Source organism: Sus scrofa, chromosome 13 (assembly GCF_000003025.6).
Source record: "Sus scrofa isolate TJ Tabasco breed Duroc chromosome 13, Sscrofa11.1, whole genome shotgun sequence".
Lineage (NCBI taxonomy): Eukaryota > Metazoa > Chordata > Mammalia > Artiodactyla > Suidae > Sus > Sus scrofa.
The window spans coordinates 195,002,043-195,022,094 of NC_010455.5; the positions used below are offsets into that span (position 1 = coordinate 195,002,043).

The 20,052-nt window shown below is 46.9% G+C and overlaps 1 protein-coding gene across 6 annotated transcripts in view; it reads right to left on the reverse strand.

Annotated features, from left to right (window-relative positions):
* TIAM1 (T-cell lymphoma invasion and metastasis 1) overlaps nt 1-20,052 on the reverse strand; it is a 461,256-nt gene that overhangs the window by 227,548 nt on the left and 213,656 nt on the right. For 2 of the 6 annotated variants that reach the window (XM_021070904.1, XM_021070903.1), the window contains exon 4: nt 2,889-3,047. The exons of 1 other annotated variant lie outside the window; for it this stretch is intronic. The gene's annotated coding sequence lies outside the window, so the exon portion shown is untranslated. Of the gene's footprint in view, nt 1-2,888; nt 3,048-8,210; nt 8,568-8,765; nt 8,962-20,052 lie in introns of those variants that run through there. 3 more of the 6 variants (XM_021070902.1, XM_021070905.1, XM_021070907.1) reach the window with 3 other exon arrangements.

Below are 20,052 nucleotides of genomic sequence, written 5' to 3' on the forward strand. Positions count from 1 at the left end.
GCTTTCTGGTTAAGACCACAGCTCCTGGGGAGTTCCCGTTGTGCCTAGTGGTAACAAACCCAACTAGTATTCATGAGGACGTGGGTTCAATCCTTGGCCCCACTCAGTGGGTTAAGGATCCAGTGTTGCCTTGAGCTGTGGTGTAGGTCACAGACAAGGCTTGGATGTGACGTTGCTGTGGCTGTGGTGTAGGCCAGGAGCTGCAGCTCCAATTGGACCCCTAGCCTGGGAATCTCCATATGCCACAGGTACAGCCCTTTAAAAAAAAAAAAGGATCACAGCCCCTGGTAACCTGAGATCAAATCCCATCTTCCTCACTTTCTAACGCTGTTGCTTGGAACAAGTTGCTTAGGCCAGAGATAAGAATTCCTACCTTTCCAGAGAAAACCAGTTGGACAGTGGGAGAAAGAAGCCACAGGGGCTCTCTGGAGACAGGACAGAGGAAACTTCAGAGTTGTCCTAAAATATCTGTGCCTTCCCGAGGGCACAAAATATCTGTGCCTTCCCTCAGCCCCAACTAAGGATGGTCCCCAGGGGTACAAGGCCTCCACGTCAAAGGGGGATCAGCCCCTGCGGCCAGCTCGCCAACAAACAGAAGGGGTGGCTGGAAGGATCAAAGCACGTGGGGGAAGCTTATTTGCACGAAAGATAACGTGGATCTGTAGGGATGGGAGCACGGAAGGTATGTACTATAAGAGGTTAAACATTTTATTACTGCATTAGTAGCGTTTATGTTATTTTTTACTCCTTTTAAAAAAAGCCAATCACCCAATTATGACAACACGACGCGATGCGAACTGGAGCAAGAGGTCTCCAGGCTGCTGTGTGCAGGCAGGAAGGGGAGTGGCCAAGGCTGCCTGTCAGGATCCAGGCTGCCAGGAGCAACAGGTAAGACGGGAGGAACAGGTCCCAGCAAGACCCGCAATGCAGGGCTGCTAGGCTGGTAGGAAAGGACACACTGCAGGGATCAGAACGGGAAATCATTGCAGCCATTACGGATGAAAGTTTAAAAACAGAATTGTCATATGACCCAGCGATCTCACCCCTGGGTATTTAACCAAAAGAAATAAAAGCAGGTTCTCATAGACATATTTAGCATCGCCATGTTCATGAAGAATTTTACAGCAGCCAACAGGTGGAAACAGGTATAAAATTTCAGTGATGCCCGATAAGTAAGTTCTAGAGATCTGCCCTAAAATACTGAATCTATTGCTAATACTGTGTTGTACAGCTTAAAATCTGCTAAGAGGGTAGATCTTGTGTTCAGTGTTCCCACGACAGTAAAAAAAAAATATATATATTTTTAATTGCAGGGCTCTTGCCTCAGGAAGCACCTGTGATTCAGCCTCTCCATTAAGTCAGTAGTCACATATTTTGTTCAAATCCTGGATCAATCAGCATAGGACCAGAATATGATAAATGTTAAATAGTGCAGCATGATGTCACCTAGAAACAAGGCCTGAGTGGCTTCGTTCCCCTCTGGGTTTTTATATAACCTCCTTTGGTCTAAATCACCCTCCCCCCACGAGGTACATGGGGGTTGTTCAGAGCACACGTCACTGTCCCTACGTGGCCAAAGGGATGCAACGCACAGGTCCCTTTGTGGGGGACTTCCCCAGAAGAGCCTCATGCCACACACCGGAGGGAGGAGAAGGGTCTCTGCCACAGATTTTGTCTCCCCCAGAGCCCACACACCTGCATCTTTGCACGGGTCCTTTCCGCCGGAAGCCCCCTGGAAATGATGGCGTAATGATGACGTCCCATTGGGCAGAGCGTAAATTTCAGGTTACATGAAATGTTCCACTGTAACCAAAGCCACTGCCCAGATTACCTTTTTTTTTTTTTTAGGGCCACACCTGCAGCATATGGAAGTCTCCAGGCCAGGGGTCGAATCAGAGCTGTACCTGCCAGGCTACGCTACAGCCACAGCCACAGCCACAGCAGCTCTGAGCTGAGCCTGTGACCTACACCACAGCTCATGCAATGCTGGATCCTTAGCCCACCGAGTGAGGCCAGGGATTAAGCCCGCACCCTCACGGATCCTAGTCGAGTTCCTTACCGCTGGGCCACGACGGGAACTCCCCACTTCCCAGTTTAGAGGAAGGCTCCACCCTCTGTATTAAAAGTGCTATGATCTCACATCCATCAGCCCCCCAAAAAACCCATTCTGATACCAAGCTTCCCCTGCTGCTGTCCAAGTCTATTCCTGTTTTCCCTTCTCTAGTGGCAAGAGAGAAGCCAGGAGGGTTATCCTGGAAAGTCTCTAAAACAATATGATCTGAAAATTTGCGAGAATCCTCTTCCTCATGACTCAAGGCGTAAGGAATCAGTGCCTATCGGCGGAGGTTCAGTGGGGGGCAGGCAAACCCACTCAGCTCACAGTGGCCCTGGCGCACCCCCCCCTTCTCATCAAGCCTGAAAGACTGGCCTGCCCACGCCAATGAGCAAAGGAAAAGGGATTCTAAGGAGTTCCCTAGTGGCCTAGCAGTAAAGGACTCAGTGTTGTCACTGCTGTGGTGCAGGTTCAGTCCCTGGCCAAGGAACTTCCATGTGCCACGCACGGGTGTGCCCCATCTCTAAAGAGGGACCCAAAGCATCAGAAGGTTCCCAGGAAATCAATTTCAAAGCCTTAGATTCTGAGCGGTTAGAATCAGAGCCCCTCTTCCCACCAAAACAAGGGTCACAAATAATGAACCTCCCTTTGCTGTAGAGCAGAAATTAATAGAATATTGTAAATCGACTATAATAAAAAAATTAAAAAAAAAAAACAAAAAAACCCAAACCTCCTGTTGTCCCAGAAAGGGAGGATTGGGGCAGGATCCTAAGACAAGAAGGACTTCAAAAGCTTGACTCCTCACGTCCCAGACGTCTGCAAACGCCCCACTTACCCCATCCCACACAGAAGCGGCTTCTCAAGATCTCCAGCAGTGCCATCCGCAGGGGCAGCTCACATCCTAGGTGAGAGGCTGGGACTCAGGGCCCCCCTCCTCCGCCTTCTCCCAGCTTTCAGGTCTAGAAAGGTGAGCCTCAGTCCACTGTGGTTCTACCTATAAGAGCAGACATGGGAAAATAATGGGTTTGGGGCTCACTTTCTAGATCCTTCTAGAGGCTGCAAGACCATCCTCTGAAACATTAATGAGATAACACAGGAAAAGTACCCCATAGGCTGCAGACACTCAATAAATCAGTATTTCGTATTTGTATTTGTGGGGGGTGGGCGGTCCCCACAGCATGTGTAAGTTCCCGAGTCAGGGATCAAACCTGCACCACAGCAATGACTGAGCCACGGCAGTGACAACACCAGATATTAACCTGCTGTGCCACCAGGGAACTCCCTAGTATTCATATTTTAATATACGATTTGTATTTTTATAGGCCAAGAAGCATTTACCAGGGTCTTATTCCACTACAGCTTCGTCGATAGCACTTTTGGTCATTCTTCTTACCCACCAAGATCTCATAATTGAGGCAAGTCTGAATTCTTAGACACTACAGGGTATGAGTCCCTGAGGCCCTGTGGTCCAGCACAAGATGTCACAAATCCACCCCTAACCATTCAACAAAAACAACTTTCCCAAAGTGATGCTCCCTCCCCGCCATGAACACTGTGCTAGGACTTTGTTTTCAAGCAAGAGAATCCAAATAAACTGGGGAAGTGGTGCCGCAAAACACTTAGGCCAAGGATGGGCCCTCTTGTTCTCCACTCTCATAAAAGCACCAACTAAAACAAACAGCAGCCCCAGTACTGCTACTCAGCGCTCGCTCGGGGTCACAGTGGACAGGCTGGGCCAAGGGCAGCTAGTTAATCAATCTGCCGTCTTGGAAAATAACTCCACGGCTGAGGCCAAATCCACAAAATGTAAACCAAGACTTACTCCTTGGGCAGAGCAGCAAATGATGTTGGCATCGCACCATAAAGCCTTTTCCCAGCTCACAATCCCTTCCCAGGCCCAATTCAGCCCTTTGCAACCCTGGATGCCTAAACAAATCTTTTTTTTTTTTTTTTTTTTTTTTTTTTTTTGTCTTTTCTAGGGCTGCACCCGCGGCATATGGAGGTTCCCAGGCTAGGGGGTCTAATCAGAGCTGTAGCCACCGGCCTACACCAGAGCCATAGCAACGCTAGATCCGAGCCATATCTGCAACGTACACCACAGCTCACAGCAACACCAGATCCTTAACCCATCAAGTGAGGCCAGGGATCGAACCCGCAACCTCATGGTTCCTAGTTGGATGCGTTTGCGCTTCACCACGGTAGGAACTCCAATAAATCTTAATTATGCCATATGCTCTCCAGCATCTTTCCAGTTGAGAAACTCCAAGGAGAACCAACAACTTAGGTCTAGCGACTTCAATAATGCTATCATCCTTTGTGCAGGAATATAACCAGCCAACCTCCTCTGCCCTGTGCTCTTCCTTTCCCTTCTTGGCTATGAGGTCAGTTGTTAGGGTTCCACAATCCACATGTCCCCCCAAAGCCCGGAGGAACTCCTAGCTCTGCAAAAATATTCTCAATGCAGCAGCAATATGAAATCGACATGGTAATTGACAGAGAGCCCCACCCATCTCCCAGTTCCATTCTGGAGTAACTAAATTTAAATAATGTTGCCTTCAAGGAACCAACCCCACCAATGAACTTACATTCCAGGTTTTTGCCAAGCTTTTTGAGTTTTGTGCCCATTTCATTTATACAATAAAAACGGCAAAGAAAGGAAGAAGGGAGAGAGGGAGGAAGAACAGGGCAGTAAGATCTTCGAGGAGGGGAAATGAACTAAAGGAAAAAAAAAAAAATAATAATAACAATAATCCCAGAAAGGAAAGATGAAATGTGGAGGGGGAAAAAATGGACAGCCAGTTTACCCCCAATCAATTCAGATAAGATCAAAATACTGAAAATACGGAACGTGACCCTGGTACTCCCGTCTGCCCATAATGAAGAGAAAACAAATGACAGAAGTGGTTTCGTTTTATTCTGTAGCAATAACCGTTCACACTTCTGGGCGGAAGGCACTGAGCAACTGCGGTGGTGAGCAAGGGGAAGACAAGAAAGCAGTCAGTGTCCTTTAATTTATTAAGTGTCTACTTTGTGCCCAACCATAAGCCAGGTACCTTACAGAAAATTCATATAAAAATCACAATGCCACCCCCCCCCAAGCAGTTCTCACTATTTCCTTCTCACGGTAGGGAAAATGCACACTCAGAGAGGTTAGGCAATTTTCCTAGGGCCACAGAGCTAAAAGGGACCGAGCAGGAATTCAAAACTCAGCTCTTTTCTGACGCTCCAGTTCTTGTTCTTATACGGCACGTACTCAGAAAGATTTTCTGAGAAAAACTTTCAAAAAGCCTTTTTAAAAGAAAAGCTTCATGTATTAAATATGAACCAAAAGGAAACATTCTTCCTCAGTCATTACAGCAAATTGGCTCTGCCTTAATACAAAGTAAATCTGTGTTGTCAAGTGGGTTGAACACACCTTCAATTCACATTAAATTACCAGTAAGTCTTGTGTAAATTCTAGTTAGATGTTTCCAAAACAATTTCCCGGGGTGTGTCCCAGTGAATATACAAAACCCACCTTAGAACAATTCGGATCTGACTTTGATCCCATGTGTACAATACTCAAGAACATAAGGTACGTTTTAATAAAACTGGAAAACATTATGTCAAAGACACATAAAAATAAATACATAATGTCTTCTTCCATACAGCTCTGAGACTCAGTTACTTAGTTTTTGGGGGGTTTTTTGTTTTTGTTTTTTCCTTTTTAGGGCGGCACCCACGGCATATGGAGGTTCCCAGGCTAGGGGTCAAATTGGAGCTACAGCTGCCAGCCTACACCACAGCCACAGCAACATCAGAGCCTTGTCTACGACCTACATCACAGCTCACAGCAATGCTGGATCCTTAACCCACTGAGCAAGGCCAGGGATTGAACCCGAAACCTCATGATTCCTAGTCGGATTCATTTCCGCTGCACCACGCCAGGAATTCCAGTTACTTAGTTTTAAAGGGTCTTAAAATCTTTTTTGACAGAGCGCCACAGGGCATCATTTTTTCAATGCACGTAAACTTAAAAGAAGTAGTGCTTGTTTATGCTTCATTTAAAATGCAAACGAGGAGATCTGCAGCACAGCGGGTTAAGGACCCAGCATTGTCATAGCAGTGGCTAGAGCTGCTGCTGTGGCATGGGTTCCATTCCTGGCCTGGGAACTTCCACATGCTGCGGGTGCGACCAAAAATATAAACAATAAAAACCAAAGTTGGGTCTTTCATTAAACTGATAAAAACCCACAAGACATTAGCACGACTAACCAAGAAGAAAAAAGCACAAAACACCAAGGCCAGGAATGAAAAAAAGGAAACATTTCTGCAGATGCTATAGTCTTTCAAAATATTATGAAAGGATATTGCGTGCAACTTTATACCCATAAATTGAAAACTTTACATGAAACGGGGAAAATTCTTATTTAAAAAAAATAGTTACCAAATCAAGATCATCTTAATGATCCAATTTCTACCGAACAAACTGAACTTAAGATAATAATGTTTTTAAAATTCTAATAACCAGAATCAAACCAGGTTATATACGAGAAAGGTAAAGGGACCATAAGAAAAAAAATATATGATACACAGCACAACACTGCAAATCAACTATACCTTAATAAAAATTCAAAAAAATAAAGATTGCAACACCTGCAAGGTCATACAGAATTAACCCCGTTTCAAATGTCTGTAAATGATGTCCCCTAACAGTCCCATGAGACAGTGTCTAGAAAACTTTATGAATAATATATTCCCCTTTCTCCAGCTGAGGATTACTGTTCCATAAAACTCCACGAACAAGGGTCTATTAGTCAGTTTCACCAGCACAATCACGAGATCCAATCTGGTTGTCTTTCCTGTTGAGTGAGTTGCTAAAGACTCCTTGGGGGTGGGGGCTGGGGGGGAATCAGCATCAAGTTCATATCCACCTGCCATGTTCCTTCTTTTTTTATTTTTTTTTTTTTTTTGCTTTTTAGGACCACACCCGAAACACATTGAGGTTCCCAAGCTAGGGGTCTAATCGGAGCTACAGCTACCGCTCTACACCACAGCCACAGCCACGCCAGATCCAAGCCCCAAGCCACGTCTGCGACCTGCACCACAGGTCACAGCAACACCGGATCCTTAACCCACTGAGCAAGGCCAGGGATTGAACCCACAACCTCATGGTTCCTGGTCGGATTTGTTACCGCTGTGCCAGGACGGGAACTCCCACCTGCTGTTTTCCTTCCTGAGCCCACAACAGACTGGAAAGCAGGGCTCCTGCTGCTGTGACAGCCTGGACCGTGCAAACTTTTGTTCCTCCTGCGATGTGTCTAGATAGGTTTCAAAGTCATTTCATTTTACTTCTAAACCGTGAACTTCAGGGAAGCCGGAGGGTGAAAGCAAACGAAGTAAAACTGTGGCCACAGCCACCTGTCCCCTGACCCCCAAAGTTCAAGTGAAAGGTGGGCTGAGAAAGCCAGGCCATTCCATCTGGATATTAGGAAAATGACAGAAGCAGCTACTAAGGTTGTCCTAATCGAACCCACCCCAGAACTGGGAGAAACACTTGCAAAATGAAATTTGGTTTTTTAATAAATACATGAGTCACAGACGGTCGATCTGCCTTGGTTTCTGGCTCCTACAGTACGACAATCATAGCAAAAAAAAAAAAAAAAAAAAAAAAAAAAAAAAAAAAATACAACGTTCATTCTTGGTTTCTGGCCCTACAAGTAAGACAATTCTCTAAAAATTCTTACAAAGGATTAGCTTGCAAAACACACACACAGACAAGGCTCTCACTGCTCTATAATGACCTGTTGATCAGATATGAAATAAATGCCACAGGTAATAGTTAACCTGAAGCCTCCATCTAAACCCCCTGCAGTGAGTAAACACTGCACATGTCAAACGAAAGCTCCTCGAGAGGCTGGAAATAACAACCTAAACAATGTTTGCTTTTGGCCAAACTTATCATTTGCTGAGACATATTAAGTGTCTCTCGCAATCATCCCAACCCCAGTGCCACCCTCCACCCAAGCTTCCTCTCCCCACCCTACCCAAATTCGACTTAGGCAATCAATCTAAAGATAAACCAGCTGCTGTAGAAAGACCAACGTCTTAAAAAAAAAAAAAAATCCGCTTAAACAAATGACACCTCAATAGCCAGGAAGCCTCGAGCTGAACTCACTTATCAGACACATGAATGAAAAACCGAGACTGCCTCACTCCAGCATTCCCATCCAGGAGCCTTTTGAGCTCCACCACTTCAGGATATTCCTTCGGAAGTTTCCGTCGCTTAAATGCCAAGTCTTTCATGAAGTTCATTACTGAACGCAGAGCAGGACAGCAGGACAGGGCGCATCTTTGGTGGGTAACATCCCATCTCCCTCCTCATCCTGGATTCTGGGCGATCCTTGGTTACACAAGGCACAGCGGGAGAGGGCTGGGGGAGTGAGGCTCCCTTTTGGCTCCCTCTTCCCTGGCTTCCTTTGGCTCCCTTTCTGGCTCCCTTTTCCCTGGAGCCAGAACCTACATGGGTGGCCTCCCCGGACAGCCCCGGCGCAGCCTGGAGCCGATTCCCGGCGGGGGGCCCCAGGCGCCTAGGTCCCTGGGCGCCCGGGGTCCCCATGCCGCAGCTACGGAGCCCGGGGCTCTCATCCCGCCACCCTCCGCAGCTGATCTCACCACCCAACACAAAGAAATTCTCCGGAGAAAAGAAAGGGTTTTTAAAATTGAAGCTCACCACTGCTCGGCGAGGCGCACATGCTTCTCCCGGTTAGCTTCCCATCTCTCAAACTTGCAGCAACAGAAATGAGGAAGCAGCCGCCTTCCCCAGGCTTCTGGCAGTGGGAGTGGGCGTAACTTGTGAAGTTTCGAGCTATGATGAATCTGGTCGTTTGGGTGTGTTGGAGAAGGTTTGTGGCTCCTCCCCGCCCACCGTCGCCTCCCTCCTCTCCGCCTCCAATTTCATTCTCCCCTTTGGCGTGGCCAACTCCCCAGCAGTCGGTTCTTCGCATCCTTAGGGGAAATTAATTCCTAACAGGTCTTACCCATTTCACAGGTGAACCTGGTCGCCCTGCAGAAAGCCTCAGTTCCTGTCAAATTATTTCTTCATTGCATATGGCAACAAAGCAGTGCCTTTTACCGGATTTAAAAGGCTATAAATCTTAACTCCCTCTTCCCCCGCCCCCTCAGCAGGAATGTTAGGTAGTTTGGGCAAGTGGAGACCTAATTCCTAAACAGTTTGAGTGGAGGGCAAGAGAGAAAAAAAAAAATCAGCTACCTATCTTTTCTTTAAAGCTTACTACAAATTATTTCAGATATAAAAACTATTTGAAAATAATACAATTGAACCCCCATCATACAACACAAAAACTTAAAATTATAAATCTTGTTGAAGCTATCTGTAAAGCCACCCTGAAATTCATTCTCCTTTCCCTCCTCTGAAATATAATTGCTGTAAATTCAACTTCCCACGAGCAATTTTTTTTTTTGGTGGAAGCTCCCAGGCCAGGGATCAAACCCCAGCCACAGTAGTGACAACGCTGGATCTTTAACCCACTGTGCCACAAGGGAACTCCCCCATGAGCAAACTTTATATCACAGTTTCTAAATATTCTAAAAGACTTATGCTCACCAAGTTCGCCCAAAAGTAATCCAATGAATATCCTTCAGCTGGGCTTGCTCTGGGTTCCCAAACAGACATTTCATTAGATAAAACCCAAAAGGACCACACGTTAAATGAAGCCTCAGGTGGCTGGTGAAAGACTGAAAGAGAGAACAGCATAAGAACTCAGGAGATCCAGGCTGACAAGCAGAGGCCACATCTGAAAGAGTTGAAGCATTCATGGATGAAATGGATAGATTAATAGAGCATTATCATTTTACAAAGTTGATGGCTGTGTCAAAAGCCAAGGATACTGACCCACATTGCAAGGGCCTTTTTTTCAAACAAACACACTACGGAAATAGAAACACAACATTCATTATTAAAGAGCTCCTAATTTGCTCAAATGCCTGCCAGAGCTATAGGCGGGGAGCAATACTTAGAAAAGGGACCGTTCGGGATTGCCACGTCGCAATCGAAACGGTGGAAACCGTGATCCATCCAAAATGGATTCAAAAATGAGTAAGACGGAGACACCTCTTTCCTTTTTCTGTTCCCCCGTGCCTTGCAGAGAGGCTGGCAGAAGTAGAAAATTTAATGACCATTTGATAAATAAAAGAGGCTAACAAAGAATGCTCATGAAGACGCCGAAGGAGCAGGATGACAAGAGAAGGGAGCGTTTGGATAGGGCAGTGGTCCTGAAAGGCGGGTGACTTTGCCCCCAGGGAACATGTAGCAATATCTGGAGACATTCTTGGTTGCACACCTTGGGCGTGCTATTACCATCAAATAGCTAAAAGTCAAGGATGCTGCCAAACCAGCCTAAAATGCACCCAGGAAAGCCCCCTCTGACCAAGTTCCCCAGCCCAAGACGTGAGACGTGCGGCTGGGGAGAAACCCTGGGATAGAAGGTTCACCTTCGGCGGTCCCTTAACGGATTTATTCCATCCATGAACACCAACATTCGGAAGAGACTCGCCCAGGACTTAGGAAAACAGGGGCTAGCATTTCTCCTTCATTTCCAGGGGGCTGCCTCGGATGGCTGAAGACCATCTGCGGGGGCTCAGAAGGAAATGGGCGCTGAGGTCAGAAGCAATAAAGCAGTCAGTGGTTTGGGGCACAGCCTCAGGTCCATGCAACACCCGAAGCCACAACTTCTGTCGAATTTGGATGAAGATAAGCAAGACGGGGGGAGGGGAGAAGATGCTGTGAAGCAAAGGTATCCGCTTGAGCATCACCACAGGGTTCGGGAAGGAGACGTGGTGTGCAGAGTGAAAAGAGATGAAAGAGACACAGGGTCAGGCTTATCCTGGCCACATCAGTCATCTCTCTATTGACAATCAGTAGCGGGAGACACTCCATGGAGAGCAGGAAGGATTACATTACAGCTTATCGAAAAGCAAGTTATGAATCACTTCCAGGAAAAAGGCAAGCATTCCGATGTCTACGAGTCGTCGGGATGAAGGACTTACACAGGGGAGACATCTTTGTAAAGGTTTTTCTGGTCTCATCATTACCTAAGAAGCATTTCTTTGCATTGGCATGCCATAGGTTTTCTCCTACTTTCTTGAAGAAGGAATGCAAATGGGATTAAACTGGGCATTTTACTGCCCACCTCCCAAGCCAGAAAAGAAAAGAGTCCCTTATGGTTGTTGCTTCGGGAGGAATCCACAAGACACCTTGAGTTCAAGAGTCCACATGACCTCTGGGCATACGTAACACCTGTTGGTTTCATTCAGGGGCTGACAGTCAAAGACCTGACACAGGTGCAAAGGCTGACCTGACACAGGTGAAAACCCACAAAGATCAGAACCCAAGAGGCCCCCCAGGCAGCGGCCACAAGCCTCACAAGGGTGGGGGGTTGGGGGTGCGGGTCTTTTTGCACCAAAGCGTTTACCCCTATGACAAGAGGAAACCTGCCAGGCTATGGGGACCACACACACACACACACATACACACACACACCACTTGACAAATTGATAGTAAGGAAGACACTTGATCCCTCCTTGAAGTGCCAGCTGCTGCTGCTGCTGCTGCTCCTTCTTTTGCCTTTTAGGGCCACACCTGCAGCATAACCATGGCTAGGGGTCGAATCCGAGCCATAGCCACCAGCATACACCACAGCCACAGCCACTTGGGAACCTAGCCTCATCTTAGACCTACACCACAGCTCATGGCAACGCCAGATACTTACCCCACTGAGCGAGGCCAGGGATCAAACCCTAGTCCGCATGGATACTAGTTGGGTTCGTTATCGCTAAGCCACCATGGGAACTCCCTAGTACCAGCTTCTTAACCTACGGTTTTTAATGCCACTCACTGTGCTTTTAAAGTGAAATGAATTTAGGAAAAGAAAAAGTGAGCACAGTTATGAGCCCAACCAAAAGCAATGAACAGTTTATTTCTGTTCCAAAGAAATGCAACCAGTAGAGGGCGCACGACTGACTTCTGTTTTTAACAATTTTCCACCATAGGATGAACCTGGGAACAGTGTTGAACAAGATACAAAAATAATCATGCACCACCACAAATGAAAAGATTTATGTAAAAATAGCTTGAACAGCTATAAGCTATGATGCCCTTACACTTCTAATGGATATTTACACAAGAGCTAGCTAACCAGATATAAGACGACTCTATGATAAAAAAATAAATACATGCTGGGAAACATTTGGTAAATGGGGGGAAAAGGCCACGAAGGGTTAAACTTCCCCCTTTCCCTTTGTCAGCTGAATTAATACTCTGAAACAAAAGAACTCTGGAGAGTTTATTTTCCCCAAAGATTTTTAACTCAGTCTTTAGCTTGCTGTTTAATATATTAGATCTAAAATCGCTGGCTTTTAAAATTCCTTTTAAATGGTGTTCTCAGTGACCCACATGCCTTCCTTAAGGAAGAATCTTCTGGGTTTTCTGTCCAAAGGTCTTCAAAACCAACCTGCTCAGGAATCGAAGCCGCTTAACCCCAAAGCATTGCCATCAGCTGAGCTGAGAAGCTCTGCAAACTGGATGCCAAGCGCCTGCCACGGGGCTTGCTGCCCTTTCCCAGTCTGCATGTGGAGCTAAGGAGGGTCCCCAGAAATAAAGTTAGAAATGCCCACGCCAAACTGCCATCAGCTATGTCCCCTTGCATCACTAACACAGCTGGAGAGAGAGCATGTTCTTCACCTCAAGGCAGGAGAAGCCCAACTGCGGTGTGTATGAACCCAGGCAAATTAACTGAATCCCAATAAAAAGAGAATTCCCCGGCAGATCCAAACGCAGTTCCTATTAATCCTGCAATGTCACTATTGAAATTCAGCAGCTTCTTCATGAATACATTTTACAGCTGGCTGCCGACTGATTGCCAAAATCAATTTTTTATAGTTGAAACTGATTGAAAGGCTAAATATGGATCCAGCCCACCCACTCCTGGGCTTGGTGATCTGAGGATCCGATCGGGAATGCTGACATGTTTGAAAACCCTTGATTCCACGCTGGAAGGGACCTGCTTTTCCTCGGAGAGGAAACCAAAGTGCATCCATTCAGGCAGTGCCTTGATTTGCAAAGCCCTCCTTCAATGTGATTTGATACAAGAATGTTTTACGACTTAAAATTAAACTGTACAGCAACTAAGAGACCCTTTACGTAGTTTTCATCTGCGGCCATACCACCCTGAACGCGGGCGATCTTGTCTAAAAGTAGGTTTCTCTATCTGCACATTGAAGGCCTAGCCTCAAAGCAGGAATATTCCTGAAAAATACGTCTGCTGGGAAGAGGCCAAGAAAACTCTAGGAGCCTTTAAGTGCCACCTCCGGGATACACTGCAGTGACTCTGTGGCAAGTTCCTTAAAACCCAGAGGATTCAGTTTCCTCTCCCTTTGAAATGATAGTGTTCAATTAATTTTTCTCGGGCTTCCTAGCTCTACCTTGCAATTATATGTTTCCATGATTTTAAAACTCCCATTGCTTTCATTGCCCCAAATCACATTTCCCTGCAGAACAACTTTTGATCTCATATGCCAAGGTCAGGAGTTTCAGGACTCGGTGGTGGCCCATATACTTACACATGAACCCAGGCTTGTCATTGGAAGGGTGAAGGGGAGGGGGGAGGAAGTGCCACTAGAGGAGAAAGGTAACAAAAAGACAGAGGAGAAGTCCATGAACCCTTAGCACTACTAGCAATCACCCATATGGGGCCAGATGCTGCCCTGCCCACATACCACAAGTGAGGCTGTTGGTGCCAAGGGCCCCGTGTGCCTCATACAAGAGGTACATGTGGTTCGTGGGGGTGAGGCATCTGGATTCTCACTGGTGTGGGATCTTTCAGGCACCTCTCTGTTTGGCAGCAATAAACAATAATAATTACTATTGGCACCAAGAGTCAGATCCTGCTAATAACTAATGTACAAAGATGAGTCACTTTTTTTTTTTTTGTCTTTTTAGGGCCACACCCAAGGCATATGGAAGTTCCCAGGTTAGGGGTCGAATCAGAGCGGCAGCTGCTAGCCTGCACCACAGCCACAGCAAGGCCAGATCCTTAACCCACGGAGCGAGGCCAGGATCCTAGCTGGGTGTGTTACCGCTGAGCCCTGATGGGAACTTCAGAAGTTAAGTTTTCATTTCAGTCCTGCCTCCTTTCCAAAGACCATGGAGAGTCAGGATAACCTTACGATCCTCGCTACTGCAGCCTCCTGAAAAAGCCGGGTCAGGGAGCATTCCCAGTGGGGAGACCTCCTGGGGTCACGAAGCAAGGACAGGAAGTAAGAAGGCCTTGTTCAAGTCCAGGCTCCACCAACAACCAGCTAAAGAACTTAGAGCGAGCCATCCAGCTTCCCCTTCAGTAAAATGGGAAATGGAAATACATGCCCTTGACAATGGGTTAGATGCTTTAAACAGGCACATGCCCCCAAATTTTCCCTAAAGAGTAAGGGCACTGCACAGGCAAAGAGGGTTTTCAATCAGGAAATCAGCCAAGCCTGTATCTCAAACTTGTGTTTGTTAGTGCTGAGAATGTTTTTAATGGTTCTATATTGCTATTGATATTCTGATAATGGATACAGTGCACTTGAGACACTAGTTACATGTGAGATGAGAGAGTGTGGGGGGGGCCAGGAGTGGTGTAGTGGTTAACGAACCCAACTAGGAACCATGAGGTTGCAGGTTCGATCCCTGGCCTTGCTCAGTGGGTTAAGGATCCGGCGTTGCCGTGAGCTGTGGTGTAGGTTGCAGACGCAGCTCGGATCCCGCATTGCTGTGGCTGTGGCTGTGACTGTGGTGTAGGCTGGCAGCTACAGCTCTGATTAGACCCCTTGCCTGGGAACCTCCATATGCCGCGGGCAGCAGCCCTAGAAAAGGAAAAAATAAAAAAGAGAGTGGGGACTCTTTGAAGACCCCCAGGGTCCCTACCACATCCCTGTTGTGGGGACACAGCAAGTCCCCTCATGAAGGTCATCCGAGTGAGCCACACCGGCCGTGGTGCCCACCAAGGACAACCAATATAACATCTTCTTTTTTTTTTTTCATGGCTGAGAATAGCTTTTATTTTTATTTTATATGAAAATACATCAGCAATTGTCATTTCACATTTTCCAGACCAGAACATATCCAGGTGAAACTGGGTAAGAAGAACACAGCCGCTGCTGCATTTTTTAATACCTGACACCTTACAAAGTTCTCTGCTCATGACAGGGACATAATCAATTAAATTAGGGGACTTCTAGAGTCGGGAGACTCCACTCATCTTGCTCTCCCTTCCAAACACCTAGACATTAGATGGTTTAGTCTCTAAAAGCACAGTTCCCACTGTGGCTCAGCAGATCATGAGCCCAACTAGTATCCACGAGGTTGCGGGTTCGATCCCTAGTCTTGTTCATTGGGTTAAGGATGCAGTGTTGCCATAAGCTGTGGTGCAGGTTTCAGGCAGCTCTGATCAGGCATTGCTGTGGCTGTGGTGTAGATGCGGTTCTGATTCGACCCCTAGCCTGGGAACTTTCTTATGCTGCAGTTGTGGCCCTAAAAAAGCAAAAAAATTTAATAAATAAAAAAATTTTTTTATAAATAAAAATAAATTTTCTTATAAACAAAGAAATAAAATAAAAGCCCATTTTATTTCCCTAATGTAAACAAAAATGCAACATGCAAAGGCTACTTTCAATTAGCCTGTCTGTCAAAATATTAAATGCCCTAAACCAGGGCAATAGACCCATGAAAAGTCATAGACTTGTATACATAAGAGCAGAAAGCACTGGGGGTTGGGGCAGGGAGGGTGTCATAAATCACTCATTCATCTGAGGTCAGAAGCGTTAAATGAGCCACTCAGACTCACAGAATAAAATGACAGCAGACTCAGCCTAGAAGCTACTGAAACAAATCTGCTGTACGTTCCACCAACTCAACTGTTACCGCTGTAAAAAAGTTCCACCAAATCAACACTAAAGGCAGTATGTGCATATATAACTCTGTACCCCAACACAGGACAAAAGGCCTCTATAAATAAAAAAGATAAAAATCTATCTCATCTAAAACTAATATGCAGGAGTTCCCGTTGTGGCTCAGCAGTAATGAAACCAAGTAGTATCCAAGAGGATGTGGGTTCAATTCCTGGCCTCAATCAGCGAGCGAGTTAAGGATCCGCTGTTGCCATGAGCTTGGTGTAGGGTACAGTTGAGGCTCAGATCCAGTGTTGCTGTGGCTGTGGTGTAGGCTGGCAGCTGCAGCTTCAATTCAACCCCTAGCCTGGGAACCTCCATATGCCGCACTTGCGGCCCTGAAAAGCAAAAAAAAGACCCCAAAAAACAAAAAGCAAAAACCAATATAGTGTCCGTTAGGATGCAGGTTCAATCCCTGGCCTCACTCAGTGGGTTAAGGATCCAGCATTGCTGTGAGCAGCAAAGGCGGCTTGGAACTCACATGGCTGTGGTGCAGGCCCGCAACTGTAGCTCCAACCCCTAGCCTGGGAACTACCCTATGCCTCGAGTGTAGCCCTAAAATGAAAAGAAAAAAAAATTAAATCTCCTGTAATTATGAAGATAAAAGGGGGCATGGCCTGGCATATCAAGAGCTTCCATACCATGCCAGGTGTCCCACCTCTGCAGGCCACCTCTGGCCACGGGTGGTCCACCAGCCTGTCCCAATCCCGAATTTCAAAGCAGATCAGGAAGACTGAAAGGGTGCATTCTGAGTCCAGAACCATGAGAAGGGGAAAATCAATCAAACTCAAATTACCAGCTGAAAATACCAAATGGCACACATTTTAACAGGCATTTTACATACATATCCCATGCAACAGACCTGGACTGGCCAGAAATTCCTTTTCTAGTCACAAACCTCTCACCTAGTTTTTGTAAAGCCTCGGTCCCTCGTCTGTGAGACAGGTTGTGCTTGTGGGTTTACGGGAGGCTGAGTCACTGACATTTCCTGAGCACTTACTCTGAAAACCACGGAGCTGGGGGGCTGCTCCTCTTGTTTTTGTACCTGGTTCGCATGACAGCTCAACCAAGTACTAGGACTAGACCCATTTTCCAGATAAAGAGTCTGAGGCACAGAGAAGATAAGTGAACTGCCCAAAGCTGCTCCACAAGGAGGAGGCAGGCCTGTAATTCCAACGTGGCCTGTAGTCCTATCCCCATCATTGACCTGGGCATCGGCACACATATGGCTTCTTTTGTTCTCATCAGCTTTAGGCTTCCCAGGTTCCTGGCTCACAAAGTCACAGAGCTGAGTCTGATTCCTGAAGCCTGCCCTTACTCACAGGTACCTCATCTCCCTCCCTAGGCCAAGTGGAGCTGGCAAGCAACATACTTCAGGGTTTGTCATGAGGCTTCTAGAAGGTAATCATCACTCCATCTGAGGAAGATGACCAAACAAGGTATCTCCGAGGAGCAAATTAAATTGGGTAACAGTCAGAGCGTATGCATAATGCACATGGAGGAAATTCACAAATGCATTCGCTGGGCCCTTTCGTAGAAGCAAGGTCTCCCCTAAGGGGCAAGGCCAAGGTCTGGGCTGCGATAATTAACTCTGGGGTGGATATTTTTATACTAAACCTACTTGCATTGTTGGTTCACCGTCAAAAGAAATACATCATGAACAGAATCGTGCTCGAGCTCAACCAGTGCACACGCTCCCCGACTTTCCAGTAAAGCCCAGCAGGTGACTCACAGGCTGACACACTGCTCTTGGCGTAGGGACCAAGAGTTACACCTGCCGCCACGTCGGCGCAGGGTAGGTAGGTTCACGCAAGCAGGTTGACCAAGCCTCACCAGATCACCCGAAACACCAAAGCTCAGCCGTCCGCTCCCAGCTGCCTGGCTTCTGAGAAAAGGACCCTCCCAGCATTGGGTCATAAGGACGCCAACCAGCCAAGCCGAGAATCCTAGCGGAGGGCTGGCTATGACCAAGGTGAGCCACCTTGGCCTCGACACATCCACACACCTCAGGCTCAGGCTTGTGCATCAGACTCCTCACTCCTCCCAAAGCCTGAGAGCTTTGGTTTTTTTTTTTTTCCCTGACCCCCGATGAACTCAGCCCATTAAAGAACAGCTGTAATCCCTTCCACATCGAACTTTCCATTGGCAGAAATTAGTCAGGTTGGCTGGATCTGAGGTCAGTGGGCTCCTGAAGGAACACGCATGGGACAGCCCCCTCCCCAACACGAATATAGCTTGTCACGAATTTCCACAGTTGCATAGACGCTGCTGGCACATACATGGAACCTACTGACTCAGTCAACTTCAATGACCACAAACAATATTCTAATGGCCTTTGACATTAGCATGGGTTTTTGTTTTCATAAGGACAGGGTGCCAGCTTGTGCCATCTGCTCCCAGGTATTATATGGACCTTATATTTGAGCTCTTTGTTCAAGGTCCCATCTATGTGAGGGCGTCCTCACCACTCTCCCAACCCTCCACCACCACCTGTCTCCTCAGACACATTCCCTTTCCCATTTTCCTGCTTTTTAAAAAATTATTATTATGTTGGCCCCATCTGTGGCACGTGGAAGTTCTCGGGCCAGGGACCAAGCCCACACCACAGCAATGACCTGAGCCACAGCAGTCACAACGCCAGATCCTTAACCACTAGGCCACAAGGGAACTCCTCCGCTGCTTTAGGTTTTCTTCCTTAATACACACACAGCATATTTTCTTATTTAACTATTTTCTTGTTTATCGTTTCTCTCTCTGCTCCCCAGAATGTAAGCGCCACAAGGGCAAGGACTTGTATCTATTTTGTTCCCAACTCTGTTTCAAGAACCTAGAAGAGGAGTTCCCATCGTGGCTCAGTGGTTAACGAATCTGACTAGCATCCATGAGGACACAGGTTCGATCCCTGGCCTCGCTCAGTGGGTTAAGGATCTGGCGTTGCCATGAGCTGTGGTGTAGGTTGCAGACGCATCTCGGATGCTGCGTGGCTGTGACTGTGGCGTAGGCCGGCAGCTGCAACCCTGATTCAACCTCTAGCCTGGGAACCTCCATATGCTGAGGGTGTGACCCTAAAAAGCAAAAAAAAAAAAAACACAGACGTGTGCTTGGCAGTGTCATCAGGTATCTGTGGATCTGTGGGAGTTCCCGCTGTGGTGCAGTGGGTTAAGAATCCAACTGCAGAGGCTCGGGTCACTCTGGAGGTACAGGTTCAATCCCCAGCCTGGCGCAGTGAGTTCAAGGCTCCAGTGTTGCCTCAGCTGTGGTGTAGGCGGCAGCTGCAGCTCAGATTCAATTCCTGGCCTGCGAATTTCCATATGCCAAGGATGGTGCCATTAAAAAAATAAATAAATAAAAGGATCTGTGCCTTGAACTTGAATCCATCTTTGTGATGATAACCAAGACTAGAAGGACAATCAAGACCATCCAGGCCTGAGATCTCTCCTGACACCACAGACCAAAGTCCTCTGCACTTCTTTTAAGGATCCCAAATAGCAAGAAGAGAAACAGGGAACAAGGGGGGGGGAAATATATACATTTATTCCAACAATACACAAATACTTTTTTCAAGACACGGCACGCTAACTCTCCATATACATAGGATTGTTAAAAAGAGGGAAAGAGGAGTTCCCGTCATGGCTCAGCGGTTAACGAATCCGACTAGGAACCACGAGGTTGCAGGTTCAATCCCTGGCCTTGCTCCGTGGGTTAAGGATCCAGCGTTGCCATGAGCTGTGGTGTAGGTTGCAGACGCAGCTCGGATTCCACATTGCTGTGGCTCTGGCCTAGGCCAGCGGCTACAAATCCAATTAGACCCGTAGCCTGGGAACCTCCATATGCCACAGGTGCAGCCCTAGAAAAGGCAAAAAGACCCAAAAAATAAGAAAATAAATAAAAAGAGGGAAAGATACCAATAACCCCTCATAGAGCCAATATTACTCACCCCACCCTCAATTCTCCACCCCCATCTTTCCAGATCACTCCTAAGAGCCTAACAGAGACAATCCCTCCACCCCTTGCTG